The sequence below is a fragment of the Thamnophis sirtalis genome, unplaced genomic scaffold, assembly GCF_051295495.1.
Source record: "Thamnophis sirtalis isolate CommonGarterSnake01/CBP01778 unplaced genomic scaffold, rThaSir2_p1.2 scaffold_11, whole genome shotgun sequence".
Lineage (NCBI taxonomy): Eukaryota > Metazoa > Chordata > Lepidosauria > Squamata > Natricidae > Thamnophis > Thamnophis sirtalis.
In genome coordinates, this window is record NW_028261391.1 from 32521809 (window position 1) to 32543117 (window position 21309).

The 21309-nt window shown below is 37.3% G+C and overlaps 1 protein-coding gene across 2 annotated transcripts in view; it reads right to left on the minus strand.

Annotated features, from left to right (window-relative positions):
- Positions 1-20983, minus strand: part of ACSL3 (acyl-CoA synthetase long chain family member 3) — a 55457-nt gene extending 34474 nt beyond the window's left edge. Inside the window, exons 1-3 of one of the 2 annotated variants that reach the window (XM_087725487.1) lie at positions 20833-20983; positions 1430-1527; positions 421-516 (exon numbers count right to left, since the gene is read on the minus strand). The gene's annotated coding sequence lies outside the window, so the exon portion shown is untranslated. Of the gene's footprint in view, positions 1-415; positions 517-1429; positions 1528-20832 lie in introns of both variants that reach the window. The other variant, XM_087725486.1, reaches the window with a different exon arrangement.
- Positions 20984-21309: the final 326 nt, after the last annotated feature.

Sequence of the window (21309 nt, forward strand, 5' to 3'; positions counted from 1 at the left end):
AATCTTGAACTTTCAACTGGGTGGGAAAACCTAGAAGCTTTCAGATTCGGGTTTTCTCAGATGTACCAACATGGCTCTCATAATAAATTAGAACTTTGGGGAATCTTTTGCCTCGGACTCTGATTTACTTTTGGATGCTTTTTGGAACCCTGACAGCTACATCATTATATATGTCAGAATATATGTTGTAATGTAATTATAATTGTCTTAAAATGTGTTAGGATGTTATATGCACGCATACACAAACATTTTTACCAACTGAACAGATGGCGACCATAAAGTTAAGGGAAGTTTAAAAATATGAATAAAATAAATATGCCTTCTCAGGAACATAGATCCACAAACAACTTCTTGTATTAAGCCAGAAAAACTTTTCATTTTTGAGAAATTATATTAATCACAAAAAACACCACACCTTACTTGTTCACCATGCTTCTTAAGCCATATTGTTATATCATGTATCCTTTAAACCTTGGTTAATTTCATTAGAACTTGCATTAATGTTTACTGTGATATCTGCAAGAGAGTGAAAAAAATAGTGCAAATTAGTAATTGACAATGAATATATAGAAATACATTCAACTGATGAAAAATGACTGCTCGCTCTTCATAAATAACTGATAGCATAAAAGTAGGTTAAGAAACGGTCTTAAGACCATTATAAAAATTGTAGTTATTTGGGAATGGGTTTTCTTATAAGTAGCATATTCTCACATACATACCCAGCCTCCAAGTAGCAGATTACCATTTTCAGAAAGACATGTTAAGCACTTACGATGTTGTCTTTAGAGAGCTAGGCAAAGGGTCTCTTTTTCCCCCTGTCTCAGGTTTTTAAATTTAAATTAATTTACTGGTCTTCCTGAATATTGACAAGGAGGCAACCATTTTAACAAGGGAACTGCTCTGGAGTATGAGCAGCTGAGAAGACTTTTTAATGTGCACACCTTCCTATTTGGAAAGGGAATCTGGAAGAGAATTCTGGATATTCTCTGCTATGAAGTTGAATGTGGTACCATTCTGGATTATCTGCTTGCATTCTCAAATGCTTCCCATCTTGATTTATTGCTATTTGTATACACTATTAAACAACAGGCATGACCTTTATTACTTTCAAATATGTATTTTGTTAACTAAGAAACAGAAAAAATAACAATCCCAATCTTTCTTTAGTTGTAAATCTAGCTTATGTGCCCAGGCCTGGGATTCCAAGTGTGTTCCTAGCTGTATTACCATCCATAGTAATAGTTTTACTTGGTGCCATATATATTTATTGTGTTGTAATTGTTTCTATATTTTATGATGTACCCTGCAATCACTTGTTGACATAGATGACTACATAAATCAAATAAATAAATGTGTTCATTTTTTCACTGGATAACCTGATGAAGATAAATTAACCTAAAAGAAAGCACAAGGGGTCAACACAAACCTTAAATGACTTGTCATTGTTATGATTGGTATCAATAGGGAAACAATTTCCAGATACTTCAGCCTCACTTGGTTTGTTCAAATACTGACTGAGCAAACCTAAAAATAAAAAATGAAAATGAAATAAACAACTAATAAATAACAGAAATAAATTTTTTACCTAAATTGATACAAAATGATATCTACAAAGTTTTCTTAACACTCTAATTACTTCACATTCATTTACCTGGCTATAACTACTGTATTTTTCAGAGTATAAGATGCACCTTTTTTCCTCAAAAGGCTGAAAATCTGGGTGCGTCTTATACACTGAATACAGCATTTTTGGCCTCCTGAAACCCCGCCCCTTCACCAAAATGGCCATGCATAACTTGTAGGCTTTCAGAGAGCTCCTGGGGGCTGGGGAGGGCAGAAATGAACAAAAATGGGCCATTTTTTGCTCAATTTTGCCCCCCACCCAGCCCCCAGGAGCACTCTATAACCTTCCTAAAGGCTATCCATACCCTTGTTTTTGGACAAAAAGGGCTGTTTTTTGCTCGTTTTTGGCCCCTCCACACACCCCCCGGAGCACTCTACAAGCCGCCTAAGGGCTATTCATACCCTTTTTGGAGGGGGGGAAACGGGTCCGTTTTCGTGAAAAATGAGCTGTTTTACGGAGGTTTGCAGAATGGAAAAAAGTTTTTTTAAAAATTTGCCTCTTCAAAACCTTGGTCCGTCTTATACTCCAAAAAATATGGCAACAAGCACAGTAGAGAAGTTTATATGAAAATTTTAAAATTAACTTTAATAATTAAACAAGTTATGACACTATTATCAAGTTAATGAATTCTTGGAACAAACACCAAAATCAGGGGATACACTGATTTTCAGCCCACAGATAAAGGGTTGCAATTACCACAGGTAAAATGATATTAGTAGATAACCCATATAACTGAAAGAATTTACAAGGAGGAAAAAAATGTCCTATTCACAGTAAAATTGTACATAATTGTTTGCAGTTTGGAAGGTGGCAGGTATAAGATTTTAAGCATGTTAAACCTACATAATCATTGAGAATGTTCTGAAACTGAAGCTGCAAGGTCCCATTTGATGAAAGGAGCAGCTAGAGTTCTAGTAAAATCTTTCCCTCTCCCTCAATCCTAAAACACAACTAAAAAGATTCCAGAGATCAGATCTAGTTCTCAGTTTAGCTCAAAATAAAACTAATACAATACAAAAAGAAAAACAAAAGTTCAGAACCTGCAGAAAAAGGAAAACAAAAGAAAAAGGAAAAACAAAACACTAATAAAGTGGCTATGAACCTTCATCATCCCAACCATAAACTAATATAATCAGTTTTCAACCATTTTTAAAGTTACAAATAAAAAACTCTTCTCCCACAACTTAACTTTTATCTATATGCAGTTTAGAAATTCTCATTTTTCAGTCTTAGTTCAGCAAAAAGTCCATTACAAGTTCCCCAAATATCAAAAATATCGAAGTTTATCCCACGTCAAATAGTCCAACTTCATATTCTTTCTTTTGTTCTGTACAATCTCAATTATTAAATCATTCCTATGGCATCACAGGATCTTTCATCACCCTTTAGCATTTAAATGAGTCTTCAAAGACTACTTTATAAATTCCATAGAGACATTGTTCAGAATTTATTCTTGAAGCTGTTCCATGTCCAGATCCTTTTAATTTGTCTTTTGAATTCCCATTTTGGTAATCTCAATTTTATTGTCTTCCATGCCTTCAAACTCTATAATATCTATGCGAGATAAAAGTTTTTCCCATCATCTTCTAAAAATTTATTCTCTGAAATCTCGATCCTCTCTACAATATTAGTTACTAATATTTTAGTCTATTTTTCAAAGGAAAAAACATCAAGATACGAAAAAGTTGTAACTGGTTTAGCCATTTCAAGTCTTTTTGCCTGAACTTTTAGCAATAGCACTTAGACTTATATAGCACTTCACAGTACAGCCCTCTATAAGCGGTTTAAATAGTCAGCATATTGCCCCCAACACTCTGGGTCTTCATTTTACCCACCTAGAAAGGATGGAAGACTGAATCAACCTTGAGCCTGGTGAGATTTGATCTGCCAAATTGCAGACAGCCGGCAGTCAGCAGAAGTAGCCTGTAGTACTGCATTCTAATCACTGTGCATTTTCCCTCTAGTGTCCATTTGCAACCTGTATCAGTTTCTGATACAGTTTAGATCTGTTTCAATTATTTCCCACAAATATATTATATACTTGCTTTATATTATTTAATTACATTCGTTTTTCAAACCTTTTAGCAAAAATCACCAATATTCCAAATCTCTCTGATATCCCAATTTATTTAAAACTTTCCTAAGTATTTTTTTCTTTCTGCCAATTACATATTAAATCCTCAAGTTTCTGTGGTTATGGTTTCCTCCCGAAGAGCTGTCATTAGCACACGTGGGCTATCTCCAATTCTCTCCAGAGAAACAAGGGAGATTCAATGGACCAGTCTACTCATTGGTCTTTCATTTTTCAGTGAGTTGCTTCCTCTCATTTTCAGAGATGTCTTCAGTCAGCCATGATTCATAACAGAGCTTTACAAACACTAATTGTAATAATAGAAAGTATAAATTTTTGGTCCTTCTCATATCTGAAGAAGCTGGCTTTATTATATGCTTTTCCGTGTCCCTTTAACTGTTGTTTCAGCTACCCATATCATTTCAAGTTCAATAAGAAAACAAAAACTTCTATTTTAGACCTATATTCACAGAAAGGCATGTGAACTCTAACATTCCAAAAAATGAGGAGGAACCCCTCTTGAAAAAAATATTTAGTGCTACAGTTGAATATTCTAACTTGGTTTATGTTCATTACCATAAAATGATCAAGTGAATGCTTCCTGCTGCAGAAACTACTGCAGAGACTACAGAAGGAACAAGTGGCAGCAATTTCCTGAATGAAAGCTCACACAATAAATAAATAAGAGAGCCGACAGGAATTTCACTGGGGATTTTTTAAAAAGTTCCCTACAAATGAGTATTGGGAAACGGTACTAAATTGAAGATGTCTTTATTTCTTGGAACACTTTTAAAATAATAGATTACTGGCCCAAAGTGAGTTGTTCTCATAAGAATTGATATGACTTAATGAAGCATAGTGACTTTGATCAGGAAGGCTTCAAACTGAATTCTGTGGGAACTGAAATGAAAAGGCTGAACCAAGGACCTAAGATAAAGATTTAGGAAGAAGACTGTTAAAACATTCAGTAAAAATAAACAAACAGAATATTTGCTTATTAAGTCCCTGACCTTCATTGTCTAATGGTTCCAGTCTGGAAAATAAGAAAGATGAGCTTAACATCTTAGTACAGAAAGGCAAACGTGACTTAAGAGAAATCCACAGCAGGATGACTCACATGACTGTATCCTTTAACTATTGTATTCCAATTTATTAAGAGAGACCAAAGCAATAGAAAAAGAACTGTGTTTCCCCGCACTTGGCCTTATTTTTGGTGAGGTTTTATTATTTTTGAGGTGCAGGAGGCAGCAAGGATGGTCATAGCTGCTGCTGTGTTGCAATATTTTTGGGGAGGGCTTACTATGTGGAGAGATCTTAGTTTCAGGGAAACAGGGAAGAAGAGTTCCAGTTAATGTTAAAAATAGACATATTTGCACAAAAATGCATTTGAACAATACATCAGGAGCAGATGAAAAGTAAAAGCAATACTGTTGGCTATATGGGTGGAGGTTTCCAGTCTTCAAGTAGTAACAGTGATTTATGTTTTTGATTATCTCAATATAGGTAGTACTCAACTTACAACTCACAAATGAGCCCAAATTTTAGTCATAAGTCATATAATCTATTAGCTCAAAAAATGTAATTTCTGTTGACTTCATAAACAATGCAAGAGCCTGCCTGTTTTTGTGTGCTTTCTGGAGGCAGACATAAGGATTGACAAAATGCCAAATGCCTGAATTTTCATCACAATTGCAGGGTTGCTGCAAGGATTATATATTCAAGAAGGGTTCCTAACTTTCTTCAATCAGTGCTATCGTAATTCTGAATAGTTGTTAAACAAACATAAGTTGAAGATTGGATGGCGAACCTATGGCACATGTGCAACATGTGGCAAGCGGAGCCACTTATCAGGGTCCACGAGGCGTTGCCCTGTTAGCTGGCCAGCTGAGTTCAGCCTTTTTTAAAACCATTTTTCACCCTCCCTAGGCTCCAGAGGCTTTATAGGAGCCTGGGGAAGGCAAAAAGAGCCTCCCCCGCCCCCCAGAAGCCCTCCGTACGTTTCAGGAGCTTCCCTGAAGCCTCCAGAGTGCAAAAAAACGGTTCTATGAGCAAACAGGAAGTTCAGGAATGGACTTCTGGTTTGCTCGGAGGGTTGGTTTAAGCCCTTCGGAGGCTTCAGGGACCTTCAGGAGGACTAAAAAGGACCCTTCAAGCAAACCGGAAGTCATTTCCAGTTTCCTCGGAGGATCAGTTTAAGCCCTCTGGAGGCTTCAGGGACCTTCAGGAGGCTTCCCTGAAGCCTCTGGAATAGGGTCCTTTTTAGTTCTCCACTTTGCTCATAGGGTCGTTTTTTGACCTTCAGATGCTTCAGGAAAGCCTCCTGAAGGTCCCTGAAGCCTCCAGAAGGCTCCGGGGGCTATAAAGCCTCTGGAGCCTAGCGAGGGTGGAAAAAAGCATGGAAAAATGGGGGGAGCGCCTGTCTTGTGCGCATGCGCACTGGGAGGGTCATGCATTGCATTGTGGGTGCAGCACGCCCTTGCACGACCGCCCCTGTACTCCCCCCTTATGGCACACGTGCCAAAAAAGTTCATCATCACTGACCTATATTGATGTGTCACAAAATCTGCCAAGCAAAACAATCAGGATTGACAAATGCTTCCATGAGCTGTTTCAACGCATTCTCAACTGACAAAAATGTTTACCTTTTAATAAAATTCTTAGTTGGAAAAAATACTGTAATATTCCTCTGCTTTTTGCTGTCATAAACTAACAACAGCTGTCTTCCTACGAACTATATCATGAATGGCAGTTTTTCTGGCAGATTTTTTTGCTGATTATTTTCAGACAATGGAAGAAGATAGCTATCCATAACTTTATAATAACCATACAATGCTAGAATACACTTGAATGAAAACAGGACGTAAGTATAGTTCACTTTGTATATGCAGAGCAAAAGTAACTCTATGGCAGGAGAAGCTTATGAGAAAAGAGTTTGAGATTCAGGGGAGTTCCTTTAAAAAAGAGATATTAAAAACGCAATAGCAAAAAGAGTACCAAAGAAGGGGGAAAGGATAACAAACAATCCAAAATGAATAAAGATCTAAAAACAACATGCATATACCGTCTTTCTTTTGACCCCTGAAATAAGCAGTTGGTCTTATTTTCAGGGAGGTCTTATTATTTTTTGAGGTGCAGGAGGTGGCAAGCATGGGCACCTAATGGCTGCTGCTGTGTTGCAATATTTTCGGGAAGGGCTTATTTTAGCGTGTGTGCTCAAAAGCCTGATTGGGCTTATTATCCAGGGAGCTCTTATTTTCTGGGAAACAGAGTAGGAGATAAGAAATAAGATAGGTCAGCAAGGAATAGTACCATAATCCTAAATTATAGAGATGCTAGAATAGCTAAAGATCAGAGAATGTCAAAGGATAAAAAGAAAAAGGAAAACACTTCTTCAGATGTATCCAAAATAAACTGATTAGTGTTTATTGACATTTTCATGGAACAGTTAATAATCTGTTATTTTTCAGTTTATTTTGAAAATAACCTGAAAAGTAATAAGTGTATAGTAACTGAATAACTCTAATTTTCTTTACAGGATCAACTTGTTGTTTTTTTTAAAAAAAAGATACAATTCCAACAATCAATTCTGAAAAACTGAGGAAGCAGAATTGAAACTTGAGACTGAAAGAATTATAGCCATGGAATTTCTATTTACTTTGAATTTGTTTAATTTTTTGAAGCCAGAAAATTGAATTATGGAGTATTACAGGAAGTTGCTCATAGTTTGGCCAAATATTTGTTATCTATCATGCTTGAGAAATCCCAGAGAGGAAATGTAGTATCAAATGATTGAAGGAAGGCATATGTTATTCCAGTTTTTTTTAAAGGCCTGTATTCTTAAACTTTTGTTAAAAACAAAATAACGAGGTATCTTAAATTCTAATCTATCAAATTTGCAGATGACATAAACTCAGTGAAATAATATTTCAAAGTAAAAAAATATTCTTGATAGGTTAGAGAAATGGGGAAACAATAACAGAATGAAATGTAAAAAAGATACAGTAACTATGAAGACTTTTAGTGAGGAAAAAAATAAATTTATTTATAAGATAGAGAATATCCGCCTTGACAGCAATACTTGTGAAAGAGATTTTGAAACAGTTATTTATCACTAATTAAATATGAATCAGCATCAGGTTGATTTTGCATGAAAGAAAAAAAAATGTTTTCAAGTATAGTTTTAAAAATATTTCATCTCATAATGCATCCAACCCAGGAATATTCCGTTTTTGGCACCAATCCATAGAAATGTTTTTTAAAATGGAATAGGTATAGAAAACAGCAACAATCAATAATCAAATTTAGGAAAACAATAAGTGAAGATACAAAGAATGTGCAAGTTTGAGAAGAAAGACTGAAGGCATCACAGAGAAAGCTAAAACCTGTTTTCTATCATCTCGGAGTACAGGACATAATGGGTTTAACTAACAGGGAGCAGATTTGGACTGTTGGAAAAACAGTAAGACCAGTTTTACAAATGGAACCAAATACCAGAGACTGGTGGATTTCTTAGCAGAGGCTGGATAAAACATGACGTGGCTGCTTTAGTTGATTTTCAACACTAAGCAGATAACTGTACTTGACAGCTCAAATGCCCCCTTTTAACTTTGATGTGATCTGCTATGCATAATTGATGTAATTCTTTGATGCTGTATTATTTAAAATAATAAAACACTTAAATGGTAGATTATTAAGCAAGTTATACTGAACATGTAGCTAACTATATATCCCCAGATGGAAAAAGAAAACCAAAAGAAGATGACCTAGCCTGGGACTGAAAAATAGCTGACAGAAGGCAGAAAATAAAACAAGAGATAGATAAAATTGCTCAACAGTACTGGGTTCCAGAAAACAGCTGGAAAAGGCAGAGTCATATTTATATAAATAATGCAAAGACACTGAGGGAGAAATGTGATATATACTGGAGAAAGAAAATACAGGTAGTACTCATTTCGTGACTGCCACATTTATCAACTATTCCAAATTAGGACAGTGATGAAAAGCAGTGACTCTATGACCATTGCATTTACAATCTTCACAGGTCTGCAAAGCAAAGCTGAAATAAGATAAACAGAGTGACAGTTTCACTTAGTAACTGCTTTGCTTAACAACCCAATTTTTGACACCAGCTGTGGTCATTAAATGAAGATTATCTATACAAAGAAGAGAGACTACAAATAATGGAATTGTACAAAAAATGCCAAAAATCAATGAGAGGTATGAAAGTTTAATCACTGAATTAGAGCCAACCAACCTTGAAAATTAAGTTAATTGGGTTTCCAAAATATAGCTAACAATAAAGCTGCAGAAGCTGATAAAACTCTGGCAGAACTCTTTACCATTTTATCAATGATCTAGCTCAGGGCTGTCAAATTCACCACCTGCAGGCTGGATGCCTCACACACTGGCCACACCCACGCCTGATTTAGCAAGGGGGAAAAAGTCACAATACATCATGTAACGATGCCATGACAATACAAGTGATCTAGTTAAAATCGCTGTGTGCAATTTGAAAAATAAAGCTCTCAAAAAGGACTCAGAAAGATCAGTTTACATTCCAATACCAGACAAACTACTGACCAATTGTATTTTTCTCAGACTTCCAACAATGCAGCTACCAATGAATAAGCTGCACTCAAGAGGAGTCAGAAGCATCAGAAATCACACTAGAAAACAATTACTGGCTACTGGCTGGTTTGTAGCTAATCTGCTCTCTTTGAAAGGCTTGGAAGACTGTTAGTCTCTGCTGCTTCTTACTCCAATTATGTCAGTTTCATAGTCTCATCCTACCAAACTTTTCCATCTTTTCCACACATCCAATTGTCTTTTCATTCAGTTTTGATTTGACTACCCTTCCCTCTTACACTACTCCCTATACTATCAGATATTTTCTTATATCTCTCTGTAGTATAGGTGTGGTCCTCTAATTCTTTAAACTCCACGTACCCAAAACCATAAGGAAGAAGAAAACTACATTAGCAGCTTTAAATTTTTACTCCCACATGGATTTGTTTTGCTTTATATACAGTATTTTTTTAAATGCCATGACCAGAGACTGTCACTGAGGATAAATGTAATAAATGAACCAGATTCCTCACAGGGAGCACAGATACTGAACCTAAAGCCTAACTATTTTATAAATCTTAACACAAAGACAACAGTCCTTAGAATATATCTATGGAGATTCTCATTCATCCAGGTCAGAGTTGTCCCAAGGATGCTTTTCAAAAGGTTCATTTCAGTTCTCAAAACTGAAGAAGCTTCTTGCATGAGAAAGGAAATGCAATACAATACAATAGCAGAGTTGGAAGGAACCTTGGAGGTCTTCTAGTCTAACCCCTTGCCTAGGCAGGAAACCCTATACCAGCGATGGAGAACTTTTTTTGGATCGCGTGCCATAGGTGGGGGAGCGCAGGGGGGGTCGTGTGCGGGCATGCCACACCCATAATGCAATGCACGACCCCCCAGTGCGCATGCACGCACTACAGGCACTCCCCCATTTTTTCCATGCTTTTTTTGCACTCCCCAGGCTCCAGAGGCTTTATAGGAGCCTGGGAAGGGTGAAAACAGCCCCCCCGCCCCGAAGCCCTCTGGAGGCTTCAGGGACCTGCAGAGCAGTCAAAACAACCCTCCGAGCAAACCGGAAGTCCGTTCTTGAATTTCCGGTTTGCCCATAGGGCCAGTTTTTTGCGCTCCAGAGGCTTCAGGGAAGCTCATGAAGCCTCCGGAGGGCCCCCGGGGGGGGCAAGGGAGGCTCTTTTCGCCCTTCCCATGGTCCTATAAAGCCTCTGGAGCCTGGGGAAGCTGAAAAATGGCTTTAAAAAGGGTGAACTCAGCTGGCCAGCGTGCACATGTGTGCTGGCCAGCTGACAGGGCAGCGCCTCACGTGCCCTGACAAATGGCTCCGCAGGTGCCACAGGTTCGTCATGACTGCCCTATACCATTTCAGACAAATGGCTATCCAACATCTTCTTAAAGACTTCCAGTGTTGGAGCATTCACAACTTCTGGAGGCAAGCTGTTCCACTGATTAATTGTTCTAACTGTAAGGAAATTTCTCCTCAGTTCTAAGTTGCTTCTCTCCTTGATTAGTTTCCACCCGTTGCTTCTTGTTCTACCCTCAGGTGCCTTGGAGAATAGTTTGACTCCTTCTTCTTTGTGGCAACCCCTGAGATATTGGAACACTGCTATCATGTCTCCCCTAGTCCTTCTTTCTATTAAACTAGACATACCCAGTTCCTGCAACCGTTCTTCATATGTTTTAGTCTCCAGTCCCCTAGTCATTTTTGTTGCTCTTCTCTGCACTCTTTCTAGAGTCTCCACATCTTTTCTACATCGTGGCAACCAAAACTGAATGCAGTATTCCAAGTGTGGCCTTACCAAGGCATTAAGAAGTGGTATTAACACTTCACTTGATCTTGATTCTATCCCTCTGTTTATGTAGCCTAGAACTCTGTTGGCTTTTTTGGCAGCTGCTACACACTGCTGGCTCATATTTAAATGGTTGTCCACTAGGATTCCAAGATCCCTCTCACCGTTACTACTATTGAGCAAGGTACCACCTATACTGTACCTGTGCATTTCATTTTGGAAATGTCTTCCAAGAAAAAACAAAAAGGTCCAGTTGACTTTTGAAAAGCAATTTTGGAACAGTCTTTAAATAAAGCAAAATCAAAGGTTCTTGAACAAAAAGCAGAGAGAAGATAAAAGGGTTAAATGTCAATGAGACACACTTGACTTTATGACTCAAAGAAGCAGTTACTGATAGACAATGTTGACAAAATCATTATACTGGATTACAAAGAAATGGAAACAACCAGATGATTGTTTATGATTATATAGTTTAAACTATATATTCATTTTAAAAATGCAACTATTTCAACTATTATGAAATCTTAAACTTTTTGTCTTATTAACTTATTTACCAAACTGACTTGTGCATGAACTATGAATTTTAGATCTCAAAGTGCACCTCAAAATTGGATTTAGTCATCCACAGATGGGCTTATCAGCAAGTATATTTGATATCCGGGTACTTTAAAATATATTTTTAAGTTTTTAAGTTTTTAAAGGTACCTGCATATGCTCATAAAGAAGCCCATCTATAGAAAAGCCAACTCTCAAATTTTTAACCAAACTACCATGAAAAATGTGCCTCCCCAGATAATTATGAAAATTACATGCAAAAATATTAAGGGTCAGGATACCACATTTTTATGCTTTGGTTAAAAGATAACTGCAGATTGCCTTATTCACGAGCATGTACAGTAATAGATTTAGTTCTTATAGCATAATTTTTTTTTTACGACAGCCACCATCAATTCAATTGATATAGCCACAGGAGTTCACTATCACAATATGGTTAAATGAGCAGTTAAGGGTGCTTAGGACTGCTCAAATCTGCTTTATTGTAAAATGGGCTTACTTGCTCTGTGTAAATTAATATATAACATGCATGCCACTAAGATAGCTAATTATGTTACTTATAATTATGTGTTAGACTTCCATTGTTTTGGCTATTTTGTAAATTTCCAAAGGCATCTTGCAGGACAGTGCTGAAAAATCGCTGGACTTACTATCCCAGAACATTATGGTAGAAACATGTTTGATCAAGTTGCACATTTCTGGAAGGTGTTCAAAATGCTAAAACAATTTCTCTCCTTCTTAAAAACCATGTTTCAAATGATCTTTTTGAAACAAAAGTTGTAGTTATGGTTTCTAACAATTAAATGCAGACCAAATATATTAATGCATCTAAAGAAAACCTTGTGATTTTAGTTTAATTAGTAAATTGAAAAAGATTCTAGGGTTAGTTTGAGAATAAGATTACATCAAGGTTTTCTGCATATTTGTATTTAACCTTCCAAATAGGCAGTATTAAATGTATTTTAAAGGAATCCAATTCAGCTCTATTATGTCAAATGTATCTTACAAAATGTATTAAATATAGCTTAGTATATGTAGTATACTAGTAAATGTAGTAATCTATTGAGAGCTGGCTTGGGTAGTGCTTAGGGCATCAGGCAAGAAACTTAGAGACAGTAATTCTAGTACTTAGGCACAAAGCCAGCTTGAAGACTTTGGACCAACTGTCTATCTGAGTCCTAGGAAAAAGACAATAGCAAAGCACTTCTAAAACTTTGTAAAGTGCAGGGTCTAATCCAAGCAATCACTAGGAATTAACATTGACTTGAAGGCACAAAATGTTATCTATTCACTACATCTGATCACTATTCAGTGGCAGTATAGAACATAAAAATAATATCACAATATCATTTGCTAGCAACATAACTGTGGCTACAACTTAAATCAACTTAAATACAATTTAAATCAGCAAGCATGTCTGTTGTCCAAGAATTAAACATATCTGACTTTTAGCAGTAATACAGAAAAAAAAACAAGTTTAATAACATCCAACTCTACTGTTCATTGTGATACTCCACAATATTAAATCTCATTGCAGTCATTGCAGGCTGTTATCAAGAACAAGCAACTCAAAATGTGAATTTTTGAACCCAAATGGATTTAAATATAAAAATGGTTAATCTTCATTGGATAATAAAAGGCAAACATGTCCAGGGGCACCATGCTAGTAAGTTATAAAAAACAAAAAACAAGGGATCAGAGGAGGAATGCTTTTCTGTAAATGTTTTAAAATTTTCCCTATATTTATTCTTTAAATTCCCAGGATTAACACGAGTCAAGTCAATTTAATTGGGAAAGTTTGTACTGTGAATTAAAGTACATTAGAGAAAACAACCGCCCTCTAGTGCTCTTTTTTTAAATAGCACGATTCAAACTAGTCAGCTTTCTTGCAATCTGTTGTTTATATACGTGTTTCCTGGGAACCCATGGGGTGCAAGTGGATGAATAGTGCTATCCAGCACCTTTCAGATTCATATCGGGTTCTTTTTTAACCGCAGCTCTCTAATGGGTAAACTTTACCTGAGAGCCCCCGGTGGGCGGGAGGGCAGCAAGTTTTTCCCGCTTTCCTCCCATCCACCGGGTAGCCCTTCCCACCCTCCGTTTTCTCAGGCAGGCGCCCGGCCATCTATTTCCTCTACCTTGGGGTTACACGCAGCCTCCGAAGAGGGGTTGCCGTGGAAACGGAAAATCCGCCTTGTGACGCGATTCCACTCTAGTAGCTTTTCTCCCCGGCCCCCACTTCTGACTCACGCAAAGGCGGCCAAGTAGCAGCCCGTTCTTTGCCCGGCTCCAAGCCAAGACTATCGGGGGTTGCTCGACCTAGGCACTGGAAGCCCCCCCCCCCCCTCACTGCCCCCCGGCGGAAGGTTCAGGCATTGATAACAAACCTAGCTTTCAACCGCGGCTACAGCACTTCGCTATTAAAGATAAGTAAGGCAACTTTAGTGTTGAAAAGGGATTTGTGCTGGAGTCTTTTTTGGGCGGAGGGGATATTTCTCCTTTGAATAATTACAGATTTGGCAAAGTGTTCAATTTTGTGGGTTTCGTTTTGTTTGTTTTTTAGCAGAAATGTAGTGTTTCAAGTATCAGCAGTTTGGAAAACCTGATATATAATCAACCTAGTGCCCTTCAGGTTTTTTTGTACTGCAGCTCCCATTCTCCAGACTTATTATTTATGCTGATTGATACGGTACAGACTTTTAATCAGAGTTTGTTTTAAAATCAGTCTTTTCATAATTTTCTACATATTTTGAATTAAACTTTAGTGATATTGGAAGGCTTTAAAACTTTTTATTAGGCAGACACAAAGAGCTATTATATAGCCTATTAAAATAATTTCAATTGTTCTAACTAAACAGATTAAACCCTTAATTAATTATATATTCAAGTTATGTTGAAACTTTCTTAAATCATTTTCAAATGTTCCAGCCCACTAATCATATTATGCCATACAAAAAGATTAAATTGCAGACCTGTGCACTGTCTCATTGAAATCCATTATTCAACTATATAGTAACTAATCAGCAATTTTAAGGCAGTCTGTAAACTTCAGAACTGAAGATGAAAATATGGTTGTGCAATAAAATTATGAAAGATGAACTGGATGTTAACTTGACAGCATGTTTCAGATTCAGTCTATTCTTATAAATAATGATATGTATTAGAATAAACAAGCTGTTCTAATATTGCTGTTGGGTATGAGCCAAAGAAAAAAGAACCTTCTACTCTATCAATAGGATTTTGAAGAGATGGAAAATATGCATTCTACTTTGAAATCAAACAATGGTATTGAATAAAAGCTTCCCGCATAAACTGGAGGACGCTGCAATTACCAGTGACGCTTTAAATTTTATTACATTATTATTACAACTCCAGCTAAAAAAAAACCCCACTTGTCTGAAACAACATTCTTGAAATGTTGTTTCAGACAAGTGAGGTTTTTTTTAGCTCAGTAGTCTGCCAGCAACAGTGGCTAACCAGCTGCAGGCCTTCATATTAGCTCTTTTTAAAACAGAATTGCAGGGAATGGGAAAGATGAAATAACATTGCCATTAAATATGAATCTCTAAAACTGACCACAAAAGAGCAAATGTTACCTTAATGTTCAAAAAAGATCTTCAGCAATGTTCTAAGATAGATTATTAAGCAGCATATATGAGCACTTGGAACACTATCATAAGGATCCAGCATAATTTAGCCTATTTTTTTATGATTGACTAGTTCCACAATATCCTTATAGTGAGAGAACACAATGCTTTAATTTCTCACACAATATCCTATCTCAAAATGAAATAAAAGTCATTACTTAAAATCACAGATGTCAAGTTTATGGGAAAGTGGGGTACATGCAACCATTGAGGGAATGTAAATACAAATTTCAATTTGATTACACTGGCCTCAATGGCTCAAGATCAGATTAGGAACAAATCATGGGACTTGAAATATGGTCCTTAAGAATTTAGATTGCACATTCTTGAAGGGGGCAATTCTTAGACTGAATTGGGCTAACGGCTGAATTCTTCGAGTAAGCACTAAATTAATGTTGTTATCATTCTTCCTACTAATCAAATGAAATGACTGCTTTTGAAGAGGTATCATGAGATGCGGATACAACAAAAAGTAATTGAAGTTTGTAACATTTAATATTTGGAGTACCTATCAATATAAGGTGATAATTCTATCAAAGTGGAAAATACTTCAAACAAATTTTCTTACTACTGGTGAAGGGAAGCAGCTTGTCTTCAGCTTGTTCATGAATACTAGGCCCTAGTAGTCTAAGTTCCAAATAAACATTCCATTATTTTAAATATTTTTAATGACACGTCCAAGTAACACATAAATCTAACTAGAACAAAATCTTATTTTATTTTAGCTCTAAATCTTTCATAGGTTCCTCTAATCCCAAAGCCCCAAAAACATCATCTGAGTAATTCAATCATTTTATCTCAGTATACCAAAATTGAGATTGGTAATTATTTTGTCTCTAATGGACTTCGTTCTGTTTGGGGAAGATATGCCTCAAACAGTCATTTGTAATTATTACTTTGGCCACTGACTAGCAAAGTGTGCCACACATATACTATTTCTGTATGCCTTAAATAGTACTTTATTGAGGATCACCAACAGAGTACTTCACAGAATCCATTGAGCTACACAGGGACAAGTTGATGTTTAGTGTTTTCATAGAATAAAGTTGAAAACATTATTATAAACAATAAATCCAATTCGGAACGCATTTGGAAGAAATTCCAATGCACTCATTCTTCCAACAGTAAGTGTTTCCATGCTAAACCCAAATGAAGGACAAATACAGTAGAAAAAGAACACACAGAGGACTATAGTCTGGGGCAAAGAATTATATTTCTTAGAGACATGCATGTTTTAAAAACAGAAATTCCCTATATTTCTTTACTAGTATATATGTATGTTATACACAACACTATCAGACTAGGTTTACATGTACCCCTAATGCATCATAGGCTTTGTTTTAATGTTATATATTACACAAATTCAACCACTCCTGGTTTGTTATATAATGTTTGGGCCCAGTGTTTGCCTATCTGAAAAGGATACCATTGAAATGCATTTAACTACCATTGCTGACAACTAGCATGTCCACAACGGTTGGCTGAGTAGAATGGATTTTGTAATTTAAAGCTACTGGAGAATAAACCTACCATACTGTATATACTTCAGTGGTGGGTTGCAGGTGGTATGCCCCAGTACAGGCGTACCGGAGCCTGCCCGGAGCACCGGATACCATTCCGGTACGGTGCTCCAGAGGGCCCACCCTCCTGCCCGAGCTCCTTACCTGTGTTTTAAGCCTTTGGCGCTTCCACGCATGTGCATGGCGCGTACAGCACCTGTGCAATGCCCTGCCAAGCAGCTGGAGCATCACAGAGGCTTGCGGAAGCGTTGCAAGCATGATGCATGCACGCATGCATGCATTTGCGCCCGCACCATGCGCGTCCATGTGGGTGAATCCAGAACCCACCACTGATATACTTAAAATAAAACAAGAGTTTTAGATGCCAAAATTAGTTTCGACTTGTTAAATTTATTTCCTTCTATATAGATAGGGTTATCCACAAGTATATACATTAATACTTTTTAAAGTATGTATATAACTTGTATATACTAGTGAATATATCCAACTGAGGATAAGCCGACACTCAAATTTTTAATCAAAATAGGTAAAAAATGGAAACCCATGGATTATCCATGGATAAGTCAATAGTGAATACTAAAGGATACAAAAACTTTAAGAATCAGTGTATCTATGGGTGATACATTTTTCACAACATCTTGGTCAAAGAGTTGGTTTATACACAGATGAGCTTTAAACATGTATGTAGGGTAGTTTACCTAGTCTATTATTTCTGATATGAATTCATAAAGAAAAGACCTGTTTGCAATGTGTATCTCTTATAACTAGGATAATTATCAATCCTCATAATACTGTTTATTTTCTTGCTTTAGAAAATTCAAAATGTATAGTATATTACTATCATTATACTATTAGGATTAAATGTGTAGTTTTAAACAGCTCCAATATTAATTACCTACACTTATATCTTATTATTTACTTAAATTGTACCTGTAGAAAAATCTGAGCGATAACCCAAGTATTTATTCAATATGAGCATTCTTATTCTGTATAATGGTCCAGGATGGGGCAAAAACCATCAGAGAGATGGTTCTTCAGATAGTCAGGTCTATGCCATGAAAGTCATTATGACCGGTAACTAAAACTTTGAATTGTACCTGCATGCTAGAAGGCAACTATTACAGGTCATGGAGCAGAGGCATCATATGGCCATAACATGGTATGGCCCACACATTCTGGACCAACAAATTTCTAAGTGGTCTTCATCAATAGCACCATGTAGAACATATTGCAGCAGCCCATATGGTAAGTGATAGGGTGATTGTCTGCAAGGCTCCCATTCTAGGAATTGCAATTGTTAAGTGTAAAAGGCACTTTTTGCATATAGAGCAGTTGGATGAGGTAGCTTTTCATCATTCCTTTTCTGCTTTTATTATGGCCATCCAGTAAAAGAATCTGTGTACTGATAGTATAAATTTTGAAAGGTTTTTAAAAAAAATATTTTTGAATCTTGTTGGTTCTCTTAAAAATAAGTGTTTTTTAAAAGTAAAAATAAATTTCCTTAATATGAATAGCATTTTAAAAAGTGAATAGTTAGAACAGTGGCATCCAATCTTTTACGCATCAGGGACCAGTTCTGTGGAGAAAGGTTTTTCTGTGGACCAGGAGGTGGCATGGCTTTTCGTGCTGCCAGTATACTGGGGATGGGGCTTCGCTTATTTGTGTGACACGGTTTCTGACATACCAGTCCAGACTGGGGGTTGGGGATCCCTGACTTAGATAATACATCAAGGGAAAAAATCAGGAAGGAAAATCCTAATCAAATGAAAAATTAAAAGGATTAGTATATAAAAACCATGCCTTCAAAACTTCTATGATGAGTGAATATTAAAATACTCATTTGAGATCAGAAACAGTAATCACTTATTTGTATATAGATTCATCAGAATTATTTCCTGAGTATAAGTTATTTGCTAATATAAAATAGATACGGCTAAATTCTAAGCAGTGCATACTTTCTGATTATAGTATCTCAATTATAGCAAAGTGATCCAAAAGGTGGATGACATGAATCTGAAACTCTGAAAATAATGCAGCAATTCAGGAACAGAGTGTCAGGTTTTATAATATCTTAATGCTGAAGATTATTTGTTCATCAGAATGCTAACTCAAATGAAGCTAAACACCATGCTGTAAATGCAGCATATCTATAGATTGGCACTGATACAGATCAAATGTGTATGTTGTTGTACAATTCTGAAAAAAGTAAGGCTCTGCTGGCCATATATTTCATATGCCTGAAGTAAAGAATCTACAGATCAATGATCCAAAATTGATGGTAAACTTTTTAAAGAAACTTGTCTGAGAAGTAATTGCAAGATGGTTAGAATCAACTAACCAAAAGGATATTCGGAAAATTCTTTATACCTTAGCAGCTGCTACAGAAAGTTATAAGTGATTATTTAATAAAATGTTTCCCAAAATAGTTTACTATCAGTATTTTCAGTATAATACTGATCTTATTTAAATATTGGCTTTATTTTACTGACAGAGAAAATTATCCACTGTTATTTTTTTCCCTAGAAGCCTCTTTGTGTAAAATCATAGAGGCCCTAAAAAACTAATTAGATGACCACGCAGTTCCCCAGTCATAAATTAATATTGATTTTATGAACAGGTTTACAACTAGCAAAGTCACAGCAAAAAATAATATGACCCTCTATTTCTATTTTTGGCTATAAAAATGAGTCTCAAAGTTGAACTTTGTGGTGAAAATAAAGTCCCAAGTAAACTTACTTTCAACTTTCTATAAATTCACCAAGCATAATGAAGATTACTGGACCATATTCCAGATACTATCGCAATTTCTATTAATGAAAACAGAGCTTTAGAGAAGTAAGGATTAGAGAAGTAGGTGAAAGTTGCTCTCTTATACATGAAAGGCAATTTAACATACTCATACACTACCTGTACACAGCAAAAATAGTCTAGAAGTAAAAAAATAGCAAAGTAAAAAGTAAAGTAAAAAAGTCCTTATTCTTCTGAAATATTTTATATACCTACTGCAGTGATACTATCTACTATCATATTGTATCATAAATTGATTTAACAGTCTCTCCTAACTATTCTAAAGCAGTTCTGGATTCTGGCCATGTAATCCCATTTATAGAAAGACATGTGTACTCATATCAGTGATGTTAGTTTGCAGAAGTGGTAGTAAGAATAGAACTGGCACAAGTGCATAAATGCTCATATGCTTTTTGGATGAATAGAGCAAGTCCTACTTCTATATTCACAATTACTAATATAAATAGAAACCAACAATCACTTATGAATGCAGAGTTAAAAATTACAGAATTATTTAATCAACTTATGCATAAAAATGTGAAATCGTATTAGGCAATTGGCAGTGTCACCTTAAGCCTACTTTCTACTACTACCAAGGAAAGTATAGCGGATATAATGGAGCTTATTTTGAATCAATATGCACAGGATGACACTTCAAGGATGAACTCAAGAAAGCATCATCGTGAGTGAATAATGCTTAAAATTTGCACATGTGGCAAGAAGTATCATTTATCAGATGCAACTATGAACATGCTTGAGGCAGGTTACGGCAAGGTAAGAAGTGGATACACAAGGCAGCCAGAAACATTTACTCAAAAAGGAGCTCGCCCCATTTCACCACGTACACGACTTATTCGCCGGTAAGCTTACACCGAGTTGCAGCCTTCACCGGCCTAACCCGGGTTACTGTGGAAGCAGGAAGAGGAATTGCATGCTATAAAATCGTGCAGGATTAACCCTATTAATAAATTCTGGAACTATGCAGCAGGCCTCTCGGGTCTGACGCCGTTCCAAAGCCTTTCGCCTGCTTCCCACAGGCACCCCCGGGGGTCTTCCTCAAGCCCGTGCTGGGTCGGCCCTGATCCCGCTCCTGTTAAGAAAAGACTGCCTTCCTTCCTTCCTTCCTTCCTCGCTTGCTCTGCCACAGCCTGGGAGGCTCCCAACGCGGTCCTGAAAGGGGCCCTCGTCCTCCAAGCCCCTCCGCTCTTCCCTCCACAAACACTCCGTACCCTTTCCCGGCTCCCGCCGAACTCACCACTGCGGCCAGAGGAGAAGCTGGTAAAGCGACGCTCCTCGTGTGTGCCGGGAGCCCCCTCTGCGGGTGTCGCGTTAACTCCAGCCTTGGGCGGTCCAGCCCCGCCGAGCCAATGAACAAGGCCCAAGTCTCCGTGATGAGCCTCCCCCTCCCCCTCCTTCCGCCTCGAGCTGGCGCACCTCACAATCGCCGCGGCGGTCCATCCTCATTCCGTATGCCGCAGCAGCGGATCCTCATTGGTTCGCGCAGGGTGGCGCGCGAGGGGCTGGCTCTATTACGTTCTAAAACGGTTGTGTCGGTGAGAGGGGGGGAAGCACGCGCGCGGGAGAGAACAGCGCCAGGGTTACTCTCGGTCATTTTTTGCTTTAGGGTCACGGGCGCTGGAGGAAAGCGGCGGCGGCTGGTGGTGGTGGTGACACAATGAACTAGCTACAGCAGCGGCAGAGGCTAAAGGGGAAAGCTGCCTGGAAATACCAT